At 45.9% G+C, this 17,935-nt stretch overlaps 1 long non-coding RNA gene across 1 annotated transcript in view; it reads left to right on the top strand.

Moving 5' to 3' along the window:
• The window catches only part of LOC140912152 (uncharacterized), a 62,947-nt gene that overhangs the window by 892 nt on the left and 44,120 nt on the right, over positions 1-17,935 (top strand). The gene's annotated exons all lie outside the window — the stretch shown is intronic.

The following is a 17,935-nucleotide window of genomic DNA, read 5'->3' on the forward strand; positions in this document are numbered from 1 at the left end:
ATAAAAATTCTGTATTCAACTGAAACTGCATGCAGAATTTAGATTGACAGGATATAATTGCCCTAGCTGGAATTTGGCATAGTCACTGGCGTTAGCCTAGTGTACATGATTTTGGAAAACTAAGACAACTGAACCACTGTACAATTTGAGTTTTTCTGTTTATGCTGAAAATGTTCACTCTGCACCTGGAATATGTGGGACCACTACACTTTTATTGTCTTGTTTGTTTACTATAAATGGACTAGGATTTGAGAAGCAGTCAGCCAGCTGATATGGACTTTGAACTGTGTAAATTAGCTGTGCACCATTTTCAGAAATGCTATTCATTGGAAATGTTGGGGGGAAAATAAGTTTTGGTGTTATTGTTATATTGATCCTGGTTTGAGTAGGACTATATACAACAGGTGGGCAATGGAATGCCAGTCCCTGAAATCCTTTGGTTAGCTCCCATAAACTCCCAGTACTTCTTTAAAATGTTTTCTGTTCAGTGAGATCTGTTATAGCTATACAATATAAATGTTTGTTTACAGTTATTTTGCCGCCTATATAAATTCTTGGCAGAGTGTGTCACCAGAGGGATTTAGAAATTTCCACCTCATGCAATCCTGCAGTCTAACAGTTTCACAGATTTTACATGAACTCAAATCACATTTATTAAACAGTAGTTTCACTGAATTTTGGGAAGAAATGTGTGACCCATACTCATTAAGGCCAAATTCATAGTTTTTGTTTGTTTGTTTTCTTAAACCAGAAGGGATCACCTAGTCTGACCTCCTGAATAACACAGGCCAGAGAATTTTATCCAGTTACTCCAGTATTGAGTGAAATAGCTTTTGCGTTTGGCTAAAGCATCTTCTAGAAAGGCGTCCAGTCTTGGCCTGGAGACTCCAAGAGGTGGAGATTCCACCTCTTCCCTTAATCCTTTGTTCCAGTGGTTAACCAGCCTCATTGTTCAGCAAAACTTGTGCCCAAGTTCTAATTGGAATTGGTCTGGTTTTAACTTCTAGCCATTGGGTCTTGTCATTGCTTTCTCTGCTACATTAAAGAGTTTTTTGTTCCTGTATTTTCTCCCTGTGAAGGTACTTATACACCATAATCAAGTCATCTCTTGAGCTTCTTCTTTTCTGACACGCTAAAGAGATTGAGTTCCTGGTATCTCTCTCATTATTAAGCATTTTCTCCAGCCATCGAATCACTTTTGTGGTGCTTCTCCTCACCATTTCCAATTTTTCAACATCCTTTTAAATATGAGGACAGGAGAACTGAATGCAGTATTAGTCTCCCCACTGCCATACACAGAGGTAAAATCCCTTCCGTATTCTTACTCACTATGCTCCTGTTTATACAACTCTTTACACAATGTGCATGACAATCAAGTTGGGCTATTTCCTGCACAAATCTAGGTTTTCTCACATCCCCCCCACCCCCATACACGCACAAACTCACTCTCCTGCTGGTAAAGAGTTGTCACTTTGGATGGGCTATCACCAGCAGGAGAGTGAATTTGTGTGGGGGGGTGGAGGGTGAGAGAACCTGGATTTGTGCTGGAAATGGCCCACCTGATGATCACTTTAGATAAGCTATTACCAGCAGGACAGTGGGGTGGGAGGAGGTATTGTTTCATATTCTCTGTGTATATATAAAGCCTGCTGCAGGTTCCACGATATGCATCTGAGGAAGTGAGCTGTAGCTCACGAAAGCTTATGCTCTAATAAATTGGTTAGTCTCTAAGGTGCCACAAGTACTCCTTTTCTTTTAACAGAACAGTCACTCCCAAGTGTTCTACATTTTAATTGGCCAGAGAAGCATGAGGGAGCTTACAAATCTGTATAAATATGACAAAGCTGAATAGAACAGAGAAGTAATACCTCCTATTTGGATCTCTTGGCATCTGAGTACCAATCCTAGACCATGTGACCATCCCATCCTAGTCCCTGTATGGGCACCTCAGCATCAGGGTACAAAGTAGCTCTGCCTGACAGAGCAGATGCGCTCGGCCTGAGGCATCTGCAGTAGGGTGCAGCAGGGACTGGGTGTGTTCTGTACATCATGTAAATCAGAATCCAGAGGGAAGTTGCCCTGATACAAAGGGTCTCAGCAAGAGCTGCTTTCATCTGCATTTTGCTATTCCAGGTAATTGAGGGTCTCTCAAGCTTCTGGCAGGGAGGAGGATAATTCTTCCTACTATGTTAATGAACTCCTTCAGGGATTATTAACTGCTTCGTTCCTGAATTCTCAATAACCAGTTGCAAAAGGCACCACCTCGTCCATGGCTATTAGGAATTAAGAGGATCAAGAAAATAAACATACAGTAGCTGGGGGAAAGAGGCTAAAACTTGGGGACTTAAGACACTACTACATAAACTCCAACTTTTCATAAACAGCTGCCTGAAACAAATCCTTAGTATCAGATGGCCAAAAAAATCACAAATGAAGCGCTTTGGAGGAGGATGGAACAGAAACAAACAGGAGAGGAAATTATGGAATGAAAATGGAGTTGGCCAGAATACACATGGAGGAAAGATCTGAAGACCATAACAAGACGAGCATTAGACTGAAATCCTCAGGGTTAGAGGGGCCGAGGGCAACATGGAAACACACAACTGAAGCAGAATTAAAAGCTAAGACTGCAGCAAGAGCTCATTGACAAGGGAAGGCACTAGTGAAGGCCTTGTGCTCTGTATGGAATAAAGAAGGGTAAATCAAGGGGGAAAGACTTGCGTGATTGGATAATAATTGAATTATTTGCCTGTTTAGGCTTTCTTGTATCGTACAAAGTGTCTGGCCTTGGCCATTGTCAGAGGCAGGATATTGGATTGGACGGACCTCGAGTCTGATTCCATATGGCAAATCCCGTGTTCCTATGGAAACTAAGTGATAAGAAACAGCAGTGTAGGGGAGTGGAGACAGGCTAATAATGGGGATATTGGGTCCAGTGTTATTTCATATTAGAATTGGGTAACAACTGAACATTATTCACTAATGTATCTTTTATAGTATGGTGCAAGTTATAAAATCACAAATGATTCCCCCAGCTCTGAAAGTCCGGCAAATAATGAAGAAAAGTTGAATAATTTATTACAAATCTAGATTACAGATGTTGTCAGCTCGGGGATTCAGGGCTCGGTGGTGGCTGTGCTGCATGGCCCGTGCTGGGATTGGCGCAGTAGAGCTTTGGCATTCTGCTGTGTCACTGCCCCGCCTGGGTGCAGGACATGGGCAGGCGCTGTCAGGAGCACTGAGAGCGCAATAGACGTAAGGAATGTGCAACTGTGCTTCCAAGCCCTCTGCTCGCAGAGTTCTGTGCTGCCTCAGCTGCAGTTAGGGTCATGCTCTCACCCTCTGCTAGCCAGCAGTGTGACCGCATTGCAGCTGAGGGAACACACCAGCAATGGACAAATGCATGGACCCTATTTCTGCAGGGCTCAACGAAGGAGCTGGTTTGTTTACAAGCTGTGCACACGCTAGGGAGATGTCCAAGATCCTGTTTATCTTGCATCATGAGATAGCTAGGGGGCACCCCGGATAAGCCCTATGTATCCTCTGCAAAATGCACTGCCTCAGCTTCAGTCTGTCTCTGTGAGGAAACATTGCCACGAGGCCCAGAATAATGGTAAACCCCCAAGTAGCTACTCTGCTGTCCAGGCTCTCTGGTATGCAGTGCCATAAGTTCCATAGCTGTCCTATCCATTGTCCAACACCAAACCAGTTCACACAGTACGTTGCTCACATCATGCAATGTACATAGTACAGGACCTCCTAGATTGCTATGCTGGAACAAAGCTCAATGAACTCTTTCAGTTGTCCCTGACACAGGCAGTACCAACTCCAGGCCTGCCTGCTGGTTCTGATGTTGGGGGCATGGTTAAGGGAACAGGGATTGGAGCATTTTTGTGTTAGTGTTGCCTGGCTACCAGAACAGGTCTTTGGTGGCATTGTAGTTTGGCACCGTTTAGACCAGCTCTGAGGCTGTTTTGAGTTGCACTACTGGCCAAATTGGTTCCTATAAATCCCCAGGATCAGGAAGCTGCAAAGGTAAAGCCAGAAGTAACCCTAGCACAACTGTGAGGATGTTGCCCTTAGTCTTAGACATTCCACAGACTAGTTGAAATACATGTGTAAAGTGGTACGTTGGGGGAACTGCACAGTGACACAAGGCTTTGGGAATGTTTCATGTCATCCAGCCTATTAAGTTTAAGGAATATAGTCTTGTGACAGGAGTCGCCAGGTGGTGCTGTTACATGTAGACTTGCATTCTTTTTTTTAGCATGGTAACAAAGTACAGTCCTTGAACACATGCTCTTATTGTTACTGTTTTGGTGCAACATCTTCCCTGAAAAGTAACTGCAGGGGACAGGAGGGTTTTCTCTGCCCTCTAACTAGAGTTGATTCTTGGTGTAGAGGTGTTCCCTGGGAACCCAGCATTGGTGTTGGGAGTGTGGTTTCTGAAAGACAGGATTGGCTGTGTTCCCTCTGTGTCTGTTGGAGGACTGGTATGTACAATGTGAAGAAAACAAGGCACACGCTCCACATCGGGGACTGAATAAAGTATTTTGCAGTTTTGTGCACTATGGAAATGGGAGGGACCCACACCTTCCATAAATTAGAGTGTGTGATTATACAATCTATAAGTAAGAGAACATCTTTATTAGATCAGAGAAGTGTTTTAAAAATATAATGAAAAGTATAAATCTAGAATATTGAATTTAAATATACATGACAATTTGACTTTTTAAAAAAAATCTAATACCCATTCTCTCTCTCCTTTTGCTCTCGGAGACATTTGCTAAGTAGGCTAATTGCTGGGGTGCACGTATGTAATGTGACATAGCAATGAACTCAGCTGTGCCCAATTGGCTCCCCAGTCACAGGGGACAGGTTCCTGATTAAAGCTGGACTTGTTGGAGACCATGGAAAGCAGAAAAGAGCAAGTACCTGGGTGCATTTGATAGCTGAGCCTTCTGAGCCAGAGGTGCTTTCCTGCCTTTTGAAACACTGGGAGGGCTAAGAGAAGAGCTTTACCAGCTCCTCAGGGAAAGGGGCACTGAGTCTCAGCTGGCTTGGGACAGAAATTAGATTCAAATCGATACAAATAAGGGACTGACTCTGAGACATTGATTGGACGATCAGACCATGTCAGCAGCCAAGCAAGCAAGAAAGCAGGCTCTTTTCCTTGGGACAAAGGGTGAACTTGGGTACCATGATGGCCAGCTACCAAGACCCCAAAGAGGCCATCGTGGCTTATGACAGACACCAACACCAGGAAAGAGGCAGAATGGGCTGAAGACAAACTGATCCCTGAAAAGGGTTCTGAGAATTGGGGCTCCTGGGAGGGGTCTTTCTCTGACATGGTCTGATCGCTCTGGCATCTGGGGGAGCATCCAGAGGCGGTGGTGCAGCTCCCCAGGGTGCAAAGATCTACCTATGGCACGAAACCTGAGTGCGGCTGCGACCCCATGTGCCAGGTTGCAACACCACTCACGGAAGTGTTGACCACTCGTGCCAGGGGTGAGTCATGATTGGGCTGGGGCAGCTGGACCAAACCTGGTTGGGAGCTAAGTAGGGTTGTCACATCCAAGAGGCATAAAAACTGAGCACTACCTTCCCCACCAGCCTGATCCTCCTCTTCCCCTCTGACACCCACCCCTGCCCGGCCCGGCCCTAAGCCTCTGCACCCACCCTATCCCCAGAGCCTCAGTGCAGGGAGCTCCCCTACCATCCTCTCCCAGGAGCCCCACCCCTGCTCCTTATCCCTTCCTGCAGGCGAGCCTTGGGTCCACCCTGATTTCTAGCACTGGGAGGAGCAGGAGCCTCAGCTGCCACATCTGCACGTTGAGGGCCTGGCAAGTGCTGTGCCAGCAGCCCTCCTACGGGCCATGCAACCTCTGCGCCAGAGTGGAAGCAGCCACTGGCGTTCCCATGCGTGTGGGCAACAATGGTTGCCAATTGCGATGTGTAAGTTACAAGTGAAAAACCCTGGCACTATTGCAGCCAGCAACGCAGGGGAAAGATCAACGTGGCCAGTTAAAAACTGGTTAGATGGTCAGGAACAAGTGTGTCCAGTGCATATTGGTTAAGCTAGGCCTGTTCCACAGAGCCAATTTTTCTTTTTTTCCCTCCAGAACCAACCTGCCAAGCCCTGGGATCTGCTACTGCTCAGCGAAGGAGTAACTGTATTAATTATTAAATTATGTTTAATGGTAATTACACAAGATACTTCATATGTGAGCTAGCAAGTCAGTAGTTTCCTATAGCAAATATGTGTGATTATACAGACAGACTGACAGGAGAGGACTTCAGGGGCTAAAAGCATATGACTCGTCCCCCCTCAGGACATAAGATATAGATCTGTGTTTTTATGTATCAATAGGGGTCTGATATAAAAATGCAGGTGCTCCTGCACTGGCAGAAAACGTCGTCTTTCCAGGGAACCAGCCATGTGAGTGCATATTCAGGAGCGTTCTTAACTCTTTGATGGATCCTGGTGCTTTGAGAGTGTGCTTTAATTTAGTGGTGAAAACGGCCACGTGTAGTGTTACTGCGAGCAGCAGTATGGGCAGGAGGGCGGTAAAGAAAACCAATCTGGTGAAGAATAAAGGCAAAGAAAAATAGACATGAAGCAAAGAGTGACTCCTTCTGAGAGACTCATAAGTCCTCAGCAGAGTATGGACAACTAGCAACAAAAACAGAGGCATTTTCTCTCAGTGGACACTCAAACCTATTCAAAGTGTATGTGATATTAAAAAAAAATGCATAGGCAATTCATTACCAATGATTTCTCCCTTTCTGAAGGTCAATTAACATGTAAATATTCCTTATCCCGGACTGAAGTGCAAATTTCAGTGTAGTTTAACATTCCCTTCTGCTTTCATACCCCGTACCTCCAAAAGTGTCTCTCTACTACTGGTTTTAACCTTTGTCTTGCCAGATCAAGGCATCCTTGCACACACTTACATTATACAGTGTGGTGGATTCTTTATCACCTGGAGTCTTCAACTCAAGATTGGATGCTGCTAATAGAGACACTGTAGTTCAATCAAAAGTAATGGGCTTGATGCAAGATAGAGGAGGGAGGGATAGCTCAGTGGTTTGAGCATTGGCCTGCTAAACCCAGGGTTGTGAGTTCAATCCTTGAGGGGGCTGTTTAGGGATCTGGGGCAAAAAATGGGGATTGGTCCTGCTTTGAGCAGGGGGTTGGACTAGATGACCTCCTGAGGTCCCTTCCAACCCTGATATTCTATGATGTGAAATGCTATGGCCTGTGTTATGCAGGAGATCAGACTAAATTATCATAGTATTCAGTCCCTTCTGACATTTAAATCTAGGAATCGGTTTATTGATATAAAATATATCTGAGCGAATGGTGTACATTCTATCACACACAAGCTCTTTTGAAAATATTGTGATAGACAGATATAAAGCACAGTGTTGTTTCCTATTTTAAATTTAAATTTGCTTCTTAATAACAACGTGCAATAGATTTGCCAAACATAGCACTCTCAAGGCTAAATTGCATTTGCCTCAGTCTTATGTAGAAAATGTTAAATAAATACATCTAAACACCCATCTGGCAAAGTTCAGTCTGTAGTATTATGAATAATTTTGTGTATGGTGCAGATGTGGCAGACAAGCCTAACAAAATTTATCAGGAAGTGTCGGATGTAAATTGGGAGCAATTAGTTAAGAGAAGAGAAATCGTGCCTAAAATAGAAATTAATTTCAGAGAGTAAATATGTGAGAAAAGCAAGTACCCACCGTTTTCTTAGGGAGAAGTTTAGGGTCATTTTAAAATCTGGGAAATTCCAAAAACTAGAGCGTTTTTTAAACTTTTCTGAGATTTTTATGTCTTTAAAAATATATCCTGCTTCCTGCTGTATAGAAAGGGACCTGCCTGTATGTGATCCAGGTGATAATGCTTTTAGGGCCCCATCCAACTCCCACTGACATCTACCTGCCAGTCTATTAGTTTATCTGAGTGCAGGTTGCATCAGGTCCTTAGCCTTTAGTACCCATTCTTCTAAAGATGGGATTGTGATTAGCCCTGATACAGCAGTGCAGAGGAGTAGGGGGCAACACTGATTGCCCTTTCCCCACTCCACATAGTTTGCCAACCACATGAGGGCTATTTGGATCTAAACTCCAGGTGCTGGGTGGGGGAGTAGGCAGAGTCATGGTTCTTGCCAGCCAGGAGAGCCAGCTGGGTGTGCCATGGGGAGGAATATCCTGGTTGTGAAGGGGTGATACAGATCATTCCCCCTCAGCAAAACAGGGGAGCCCCAGGAGGAATTGTACTGGCAAAGAGTGTATCTCCGACACAGTGCCACTTCTGCGCCCTTGAAAGAGCACATCTGGCCGTAACAGAAACCCCCACACCGGGCCAGTACACCAAGGGGTTTAGTTTGGCTCGAGGGAGGTATTTAGTGCTCTGCTAAAGTCATGCAAATTTTCTTCTTCAAAAAACTGAGAGGCCCATTTCAGTCAGGCAAATCAATCCACTAGAGAGGCAGGGCAGCTCTTCCTCTGTGCCTGGGGCATTGTCGGAGGGTGGGGGAGTTCCAAGGGTTATTCCCTGTGCATAGGCGCCAGTCACTGGTGCTCAGAAAGGATTGCTGGCAAACACCACTGAGGGGTGCAAACAATAGCAAACTTGCATCTGCGATCCCCTCTCCGTGGGGAAGGGGCACTGTTTATGCTGGTCCAGTGTCTATATTTATGCAGACAGTGGAGGCCTGGCTGCCCGCGTCACAGTGCTTTTGACTCTGCTGTCCGTGGTCTTTCCAAACACTAGAACAAGTGCCTATGGACCTCTGCCCGGATCTGGGTTTGTAAAACATGAATGTTCCTGCATGACTGTTTCCGCTATTCTATCCAATTATGGGTCCCTGAACTGAAATAGTGGAGTTTCACTCCCAGAAGCCTTACAAATCTACTGCGTCTCTTGATGCAAATGGTACATAGTCCTTCACTAGTTCCTTAGTGATGCTGGCGTAAATTTTTCAAAGAGATTTTGGACGCCCCAATTTTTAAATCCCCAACTTGAGACAGCTGAAAGGTGCCTCATTTCTTGGCACTTTTTGAAAATCAGGTGCCTTTAAGGTGTCTTAATTTGGGTACCCAATCACTAGTTGCCTTCAAATATTTGGCCTGCCATGTCTCAGGAGGGGTATTTCTGCTTTGGCAATTGCTGCGTTTGCTGATGTAAGTTCTAGATTCTTGGAAAAGGCTCTTGTTATGAGCAGATAGGAATTCCTCACACAGTTCTGCAGTGCCTCTGTACCAGGATTAGAGGAACGGGAGTCAGAGAGCCCATGTTCCCTGCAGTGTTATTCCCAGGACACTAGGGGAACAGGGAACACTGGGACTTAGGCTGGATTACATAAACAGAGCAGTGCACAGGATTTAATCAATTTCACTTGTTCAATTTGTTCCAATCCCTTGAATTTCACCTGCAGTCAGCTTTTGTAAATGAAACATGGTGTCTGTGTCTGAGCAGGGAGTTCTCTGCCGTGCAGCAGCTGATGGCATAAGCCACGGAACTCACTCTGGAGTCCTAGATTTTTGCAAACACAAACCTAGCCCAGGGATAGATCCAGTGGACGAAGGAGTTGGAGCTGTACACAGGCCTGGCCTTGCAGGGCGATGACAGCAGCAGGAAAGTAAAACTAAAAGGATTATTTGACCTTGCTGGGGCACAAGAAAGAGAGCTGCATGCTCTGAAACTCACCACTGCCTCAAGCTTCATAGCAGTCCTAAGATCCATGGGGGCCTATTGCTCCCCACAGCAGAACAAAACTGTGGCGTGACCCAGCTTTTTCACTAGACACCAGTTTGAAGAGGAGGAGGTGGACCCCCTATGTTATGCCTTATGCACATTGGCTGCTCCATCCAATGACAGACTCCCTGATTCGGGACAGGATAGTTTGCAGTACTTGGGATCATCACCTGCAGGAGCAGCTTCTCCGGGAAGTGGACCTCACGTTAGACAGATACTTAGACCTGGGTGTGCATTGAAAGCCCCTAGAAACACTGAAAGCCCTAGGAGGCACAATACCCCCAGAAGTACATGAAGTGAGACAACAGCAAAGAAGAGCAAGTGACCAAGGTTCCATGCCCATTGTGACGTGCATTTACTGTGGGAGGCAGCATGAGCATGTAAAGGAGAATTGCCCTGCACTAGGACAGCATTGCAAGGAATGTGGCAAGTTGAACCATTTTATCAGTGTCTAAGAGCAGAAGAAGGTCTCAGAAAGATGATCAAACTTGTACAAGAAGGGGATGGCACAGCAATGGTGACATCATGACTCTCTCTCTTTGATTTGGAGAGCATATTGGGTACAGGCATTTGGGACAGGAATGCAACAAGGGACAATACCAACCTCCGTGTCTGCAACAATGTTATTAGGGAAACACCTCATGCAATTTCAGTGAATAATAGGGCCTCCTGCACTGTGATTCCTCGGGGTAAATTGGAATGGAACACACCCATTACAAACAGCAGGTGCAATCTAATATACAATGAGAGCATAATGCAGATTTTAGGAGAATGTGACCTTATAGTAACAAACCTGAAAAATAACCAGTGGTACTAGGTGAAGTTTGTGGTGATGGGATGATAAGCACCACAGACCCCTCTGGGAGAATACAGTCGTAGAAGCTGGGATTTAATCAGGGTGCAGCATCAGAATTTTATAGATGCAGTGCAAGGAGCAAAAAAAAGGAGTCCCATGGACAATGGAGAAAATTTAAAAAGCATATGGGGATATTTTCAAAGGCAACAGGTGCCTCAAAGTAAAGCTGTTTCCATTTCCCATCTGTGTGCTTACTACAAAAAAAAAAAAAAAATTCAGCATGCAAGGAGCTCAAAAGACTGCAGAGCAAGGGATAACATAGCACCTGTAGAGGTCAGTACAGACCCTAGGTAAGTAGCATGATGCTATTAAAGAAGCTATCTGGCAAATTACACATTTGCATAGACCTAAAGCTTCTGGACCAGGCAGTGAAAAGATGCCACTGTTCACTGCCTACAACTGGTGACATCTTGCCAGAACTTTTCAAACCAGAATGTTCATGCTCTGTGATGTGAGGAATGCGTTTTGGCACATAAGCCTGGAAGAAGACTAGCATGCTGGCGACCTTTGCAACACCATTTGGTTGCTACAGATGGCCACACATGCCAATAGGCATAAGCACAGCACCAGAAGTGTTCCAGAGAAGACTCACCCAAGTGTTGGAAGAGCTGCCAGGGTGAAAATAACTGCAGATATCCTCACTGTAAGTGAAGGGAGTAATGATAGAAACCTGAATGAGACCATGGCAGAAAACTACAAACTTTTCTACAGCAATGCAGGGACAAGAACATAAAATTCAAGCCAGACAGTGTGTCTCACAAAGCGTGAGGTGACATACACTTGACATCTGCTAACAGCAGAAGGTTTGAAAGCAGATCCTAAGAAGATTAGGGTAGTCGGATATGCCAGCTCCATTAGATGTGAATGGGGTACAGCACTTCATAGGAATGATAAATGTTGTGTCCAAGTTCTGTCTACACTTGGCTGCAGTAGTGGAACCCATACATCAGTTAACAAGACAGAATGTTTAGTGGGACTGGGCAGATTCCCAACAGCAAGCATTTGACGCACAAAGAAATGATCACAGATGCCCCTGTCCTTACATACTACCAGCCATGAGAGCCACTGACACTCCAGGCTGGTGGGTTTGGGTGTAGCTCTTTTGCAGGAGCAGCCAGTTGCTTATTGCAGCTGAGCCTTGTCTGAGACTGAACGGGGTACTCTCAAATAGAAAAAGAGCTTCAGGCTGTGGTATTTGGAGTGGTACGATTCCATTGGTACAACTATGGCCATCCACTGGTAGTGCTATCAGACCATAAACCCCAAGAGACAATCATGGCCAAGACCCTTATTCATGCCACAAAGACTCCAGCACTAACAACTAAAGATCAGATATTTTCCACAGTGGCTACTGTTGTTCGCTGACACTCTGAGCAGCATGTATACCTAGCTTCAGCAAGCTGGTGTAAGGGGATCAGGACATTGAATCCATTCACATGTTGCGCTGTCCCCCAGTTTTGGCTGCAAAGTTGTTGGTGATCAGAGGCTACAGAAAAGGATGTCCAACTACAGGCAATCGAGAGAATGATTCAAGGAGGGCCAGATGACAAAAGCCAAGTATTGGTGAGAGCAGAACCATATTCTGAAATTAAAGATGAGCTGAGCGTACAGCAACGGAATCCTATTTAAAGGACACAGAGCTATTGTCCCTGCCTCATTATGCAAGGATGTCATTCAAAAAATACATGATTCACACCTGGACTGTAACAGCTGTCTTAGACAGGCTTGAATGTGTGTTTACTGGCTGGGAATGAATACACAACTCCGCTCCTTTAATAGGAGAGTGTGACATCGGCCAGTCATTCTGCTGGCACTTATCACATGAGCTCTCCATCCGACCATAGGAAAAGGTGGGAGCAGACTTATTTACCCTCAAGGAAAAGCAGTACTTGATTACAGTAGACTGCTATTCAAATTTTTGGAAGGTTAATGGCCTGCCTGACACAAGAAGCAAGTCAGTGACTGGCAAACTGAGGGCCCACTTTGCAAGACACAGCATTCCGGATAGCGTATTCACTGACAACAGAACCCAATTTGCCTGGGAAGAATTCAAGGAATTTGCACGCAAATGGGAGTTTGACCGGCACACCACTTCGTCAACTTTCCCACAGAGCCATGGTAAGGTGGAATCAGCTGTGAAAACAGCTAAGGTTGTTAGACAAAGCTGTTTCTTCTGGCTCAGAACCCTTGCTAACACTCTTGGCACACAGAAATACCCCATCACAGGGGTACCCAAAGGACCAAAGCCTTGCTACCCACAAGGGGAGACCTGTTGCACCCAGAAGGATGGAGATACTGCTGAGAGGAGGTGGCCGACAATCAGAGAAAGCAAATACAAGTGTACGACAGGTCAACCAAGGACCTGTTGGCCCTGGAGACAGGCTGTCCTGTGAGGATCCAGTCACTAGAGAGTTGTATCTAGTGCATACAAGGTGACTATAAAAGAAAAACAAGTGGTAGGCTTACAAGCTAGCAGAGACACCAGCCACAGAGAGCCTACAGAGACACAGAGATCCTCACAGAATGGCGAGACAGAGAACCATCCAGAGGCCAACCCCATGGTGGGGGAGGAGACGCCACAGAAAGAGTTTGCTAGACTTTGAGAGAGAGACTGAGAGAGGTCACTTCTGGTGTGGTTGCCCGTTGAGCAGACCAAACTATGTCGGAAGCTATGTGACCAGCTAAATCTGTGGTAAAGACAAGACTCCGACTGGGCTGTGTGCTAGCAACCTGGGGCCAAAGGGAGATGGTGGGTGGGGTGGTGTCAATTACTTTTTAATGTTTCCATAAACTGTTTTTGTAAAATAGGGGAAATATATCACGATCAGTGGAACTGGGGTCAGAGGGACTGTTGTTGACAGGATGCTAGTGGATCAGGGAAAGTTGGGGAGTTAGGCTGGAAGCAACCCAGCCACATGGACAAAGCAGTGCACAAGGTTTAATAAAGTTCCTTGTGTTCAACTCAGCCTATGTTCAGCATCACTGTTTGTGAATCAAACAGCCTCTGGCTTTCTTGTGCAGAGGTATGCTAGGAATTGGTGAGGCCTGTTACGTTTCAGTTTATGGTGTTCATTTGCACCCCCTGTTCAGTCTCATGTGGCTAAGCTCTGGTGATGCTACTCCCAGTACTGTTTTGTCTGACAGTTTGTACCAACTTTTCAGTGCTTTTATTATCTCTCTCTAGCATGGTGTGGCCTCCAGGGCCTTGCAGATATCTATTGCTTTTTGCAAGCATAAATCAGACTCCCTTAATAACCTTTCTCTCTGGTTTTGTCAATCACACCAGGGACAGTTTTCTCTCTAAGCAGATCATTTTCAGTAATCTCAGACTCTCTCATCTTTCTGTCTCAATTTGGCTCCAGACTTGTCAATCCTATTTGCTCCCACATGAGGAGACTCAAATTGATGCCACTCAAACACAATGTTCTCTTTAAGGTTAGAGTCATTCTTAAATATTTTTAAGACTTCCTGCCAAATACATTTGTCTTCCTCAGGCAGTGTCTGTTTATAGACTTCAAGAGCTTCCTCACCCACTACATGAAATTAAATAGCTACTTCAAAAACCCTTTTCTATTTTATCTGCCCTTAAGCCTTTCATCACACCATGAAAGCATTGCTCCCATCTTGTCCAGTTCACTGCTGTCATCAAAGAACAGCGGTGATGGGTTGAACCCATCCAGGTTAAATTGCATGGTTAGCTGTACCTTCAATCTGTGTTCCCTCCCCACTTCCCACATTTAAAATCCGCTGCGGAGATTTCATCCCATGTGTATGGTTGTTGGGTCCCGCTGTCTCTGTATGGTCTGCTTGACTTCTTCCCGACCACCCTCTTTTCATGCTATTTCTCACCGGTTTGTGTTGCTTTTTTTTTTTTCTCCCTTAAGAGATGTAAAACTGCCCCCTGCCGCTGTAACACATATTCCTATCCCACTGTGCATTAGAGGCCCCATTATCTCTCCTTTAAAGTTCTTCCTCAGAAATCACTTTCTGCATAGAGCAGGGGTGGGCAACCTACAGGCCCGCGAGCCAGATGTGGTCCGCAAGCCATTTTTAAGCTGGCCCGCGAGCTCCTATGGGTTGGGGGCCGCTCCGGCGTTCCAGCCGGGGCACTGGGTCAGGGGCCGTACCACGTGTAGGAGCTGGAGAAGGGACATGCCATTGCTTCTGGGAGCCACTTGGAGTAAGCACTGGTCAGAGCCTGCACCCCTGAGCCTTTCCCCACACCCCAACCCTCTGCCCCAGTCCTGATCCCCCTCCGACTCTCTAAACCCCTTGGTCCCAGCCTGGAGCACCCTCCTGCACCCCAAACTTCTCTTCCCCAGCCCCGCCCCAGAGCCTGCACCCCCAGCCGGAACCCTCACCCCTGCCCCAGCCCTGATTCCCCTCCTGCCCTCATCCCCACCCCAGAGCCTTCACACCCCCTGGTGTACCCCAAACCCAATTTTGTGAGCATTCATTGGCCCTCAGCCACAAAGTTTCCCCACCCCTGGCTTCGAGCCTGTCACACACTCTTTCTGTGAAGAATTTCCAGGTTTCCAAATGCTAATTTTGTTATTAGTAAGATATTATTATGTTTTAATTAGTATCTGCAGCCTTACCAGTTATCAATGTTCTCATTCATTTATAAGTTCTTTGGGGGCAGGGACTGATGCCCTGTTTTTGTACAGTGCCTAGCACAATGGGACCCTGATCCTCATAATAATATCAAAAGCCAGTGCTTTGTTTTCAGAACTAAGATGTACAGTATGTCCTCAAGGCACTTTACATTTTAGACACACAAAAGCCAACATATGGTCCAACTCATGCACTGGCTATGTGCACCAATGATAGCAGCATAGGCTCCGCCTCCTGAGTCTGCAGCCAACAGAGCTGGTGCATTGTGGGAAGTCATCTCCATCAGGTTGAGGACTGGCACCCCAGGGAGCCTTGAGGGAGCCAGGAAGAAGATTCAGACTCTGAGTCTGCTCCTAGGACAGCACAACTGCATGTTGTGCCTTACTCAGAACTTGTAGCAATGCCGCCCCTGTCCCTCAAATGACGAAGTGAACTAACCCAGAACATTGGCATGGAGTGCAAAAAGAGTGGAAGAAACAAATCTCAAGTGGGAAGCTGCAAGTGCTTCTGGCCAAAAGGATAAATGAGTTAAAATCAATCCAAACCCGAAAATCTAAATGGAATTTACAACTCTGACAGTGACGATTCATTTCCTGATAGTTAAACACAGATCCTGCTCTGCTCAGCTTTCCTCCATCACATTTAAGCAAGTTCCAAACTGACTTCCCTACTCGGCTGTGGAGCGCAGACATAATTATGAGGAAAAACAGTCCAGGGCTTTTAATGGCAATAGGATCCATGCTCCATACTGGTTTGAGCACACTTTGAAGAAGTGGAATTGAATCAACTGAGAAACTAAGAATAAAGACAAAATTATACATTCTCATTTCAGTAAGAACCTTTTTATCATGATCAGACTGTGTTCCCCACATAGTAACATTCATGTCATGTTGCCTCTGTGAGATTAAACTGGGATTTTCAGAGGACCCAAAAAGAATTGGGTGCCGAGATCATGCTGAAATTAGATGGGTTTGGGTGCCCAAATCCCTTGAACTCCTTTGAACTTCCCAGATTTAATACTTCCAGTGCCTGCTGCTCAATGAAAACATGTCCCCTCTCAGGGAAACTCAGATTCTGCCTGCCAGAATTTGAATCAATGGTGAGGTTTTTTATAAAACACTTTTAGAAGTGTTTTTTAAAAAGCAGAGAATCAGAAAAAATGTCAGCGCAGTTATTATTAAATGGCTGACGTGAATGCAAATGCAGTCTGAGGAATCAAGAATGCATGTTTCCTATCCACTCCAAAGCCCACCTTCCCTGCAGATATGGGAATGTCATTGTCACTCAGTGGAATCTATCCTGCGGATCAGGTGATCTCTGTTAGAAAAGCAGGCAGCATGATCTACTGAATAGGGCCCTGGAATAGGAGCCAGGAGACCTGTTTTGTTCCCAGCTCTGCCACTTCCCTGCTGGGTATCCTTGGGCAAGCCACTTCCCCTCTCTGTGCCTCTGTTTCCTTTCCCATCATGTCTGTCTTGCCTATTTAGCTTGAACATTCTTTGGATGGTCTGTGTTGTTACAGTGATTAGCACAATAGAAGTTCCAATGTCATCTGGGGCCTCTAGCCCCTTCTGTAACACAAATCACTCGATCAACAGGACTGCACTATCTTCACTGCTTTTCCGCAACACCTTGCCTTATGCTCCTGCATCAGCAACTGGACAACACTTCCTCTCTTAGGGAACACTGAATCTCCTAACTTAGGACCACATGGTGAACATTTTCCTCCCATGGGGAACTGCTACTCACACAAGTTCTCCACTTGAAATCAAGGGGAGCACTCATGGCATGACTGCTCATCAGTCGGGGCAAGGGGTGCACAATCTGGCCTTTGCCTTGTGGAACCCCAGCAGAAGTACATGAAGAGCCAAATTCAGCCACCTTTCCTCAGCTGGGTAGGACCTTAATCCTCATTGAGTAAGGTACTTTGCAATCTGCGGACGGCACAATCTGCGTAGCAAACGTTGGCAGCATTTGTGTGAATATGCTCTTTGTACGCATGCCCTGAGCTGATACTCTGCTGCTATGGTGCTGTTATTGCAGCTGATAACACTAAGGGTATGTCTACACTTCGAGCAGGGGATGTAATTCCCAGCTTGTGGAGACATACTTGAGCTAATGTACTAAAAACAGAGGGTAGCCCTGGAGGCAGGAGGGGCTAGCCTCTCTCAGTATGGTTTCAGCCTAGATGCTGGGCCCATTCTTGAGATGGCAACTCTTTATTTTTAACATGCTAGCTTGATGAGAGCTAGCCTGGGTATATCTCCTAGAGCTGGGAATCACATCCCCCCCTAAGAAGTTAGTGTAATGGGGCGTCCGGCCCACACTGGCATGAAGGGGTTAAAAAAGGCCTAGGGAGGCTGTGTGAGGAAGTATCCAATAGGAGAGATGCTGTGAGGAGCAGCCAATCCTGGCCCAGCAGGCCCATATAGGAAGAGGTGCAGAGGAGGGTCAGTAGCTTCTGGGTGCTTGAGGGGGAAGACTGTTTCCCTAGTAGGCCGCAAACCTGTAGCACCTTGGACAGAGCAGAGCAGGCAGAGACCCAGGGAGTAGAGAAGGCACTCTGGATGGACTGCTGAGGCTAAGTAGGGATTTGTGGCCACAGGGAAGTGGCCCAGGAAAATGCAGTGGTAGCTGAGGAAAAGTAATGCAGTAGGTGACTGCAGTTCACAGGGTCCCTGAGCCAGGACCAG

The sequence above is a fragment of the Lepidochelys kempii genome, chromosome 5 (assembly GCF_965140285.1).
Source record: "Lepidochelys kempii isolate rLepKem1 chromosome 5, rLepKem1.hap1, whole genome shotgun sequence".
Classification (NCBI taxonomy): Eukaryota; Metazoa; Chordata; order Testudines; family Cheloniidae; genus Lepidochelys; species Lepidochelys kempii.